The sequence below is a fragment of the Saimiri boliviensis genome, chromosome 14 (assembly GCF_048565385.1).
Source record: "Saimiri boliviensis isolate mSaiBol1 chromosome 14, mSaiBol1.pri, whole genome shotgun sequence".
NCBI classification, from domain to species: Eukaryota; Metazoa; Chordata; class Mammalia; order Primates; family Cebidae; genus Saimiri; species Saimiri boliviensis.
Genome location: NC_133462.1, coordinates 82,943,945 through 82,945,007, shown reverse-complemented (window position 1 = coordinate 82,945,007; position 1,063 = coordinate 82,943,945). Strand labels below are relative to the sequence as shown.

General features: G+C 47.1%; 1 non-coding gene across 1 annotated transcript; it reads right to left on the bottom strand.

Moving 5' to 3' along the window:
- Positions 1-129, bottom strand: LOC120362115 (U8 small nucleolar RNA). Its single transcript, XR_005578110.1, has one exon. It is a non-coding gene; the product is annotated as a U8 small nucleolar RNA (small nucleolar RNA).
- Between the last annotated feature and the right edge of the window lie 934 nt (positions 130-1,063).

Here is a 1,063-nt window from a genome sequence, read left to right as displayed (position 1 = left end):
GGAAGATAGGAGCAATCAGGATGATGTGAGTCCTGATTATGCAGCAGACATTAATTGTATCATGCGACTCCAATCATGTTGTCCTAATACTGCCCTCCAAACAGAGGTAAGGGTTATCCTACCTGACAATGGATAAGTTATTTGATATCTCTAAATCTCAGTCTGCTTGTCTGTAGGATGGGAATAATAATAGCACCGATTTCTTAGATTCATCGTGAGGGTTAAATGAAGCAATGTGCCAAGTCTCCTTGGGTCTGTGATATAATATATGTGGGGTCTTACTATTTATCCAAAAGCTGGACACATCAGAGTTCTGGAAATGTGACTTAATCTCCCCTCCTCTTCCTGTCACACAGCCTTTGTACTCAGGTCTTCTGTGGATAGAGTTCCTCTGATAGTATTTTTTTTTTTTCCCAGATGGAGTCTTGCTCTGCTGTCCAGGCCGGAGTGCTGTGGCATGATCTTGGCTCACTGCTGCCTCCGCCTCCTGGGTTTAAGCGATTCTCCAGCCTCAGCCTCTCGAGTAGCTGGGATCATAGGCACATGCCACGTCATCTGACAAATTTTTGTATTTGTAGAGACGGGGTTTCACTATATTGCCCAGGCTGGTCTCCAACTCATGAGCTCAAAGCAGTCCACCTGCCTCGGCCTCCCAAAGTGCTGGGATTACAGGTGTGAGCCACAGCACCTGGCCAGTCTTCTTTAAATGCTTATTTAATACCCTCAAGCTTCAGAGACCCCTCTCCAGACCCCCACGTGGTGGAATCCATCCCTGCCACTTCCAGTGGTAATGGATTTCTGGTCCTCTGTCCTTCTCATGCCTGCAGACTCTGCTGTAAGTCTTCAGTTGCAAGCCTGCATCTGCTCTGTCCAGGCTCCTATGAGCCCACTCTGGGGAGCTCTGGTCCCTTTTTGGCTCTGGGGAAGAGCACCAAGAAAGGGTACCATGTTGTAGGAGCCAGAGAGGTTGGTTTGGAAAATTTCAAGGCTGATTCAGTTTTGGTTCTTTCTCTCCCTAACAGCAAGGGCTCAGATCAGTTTTATGCTAAATTAACGAAATGTG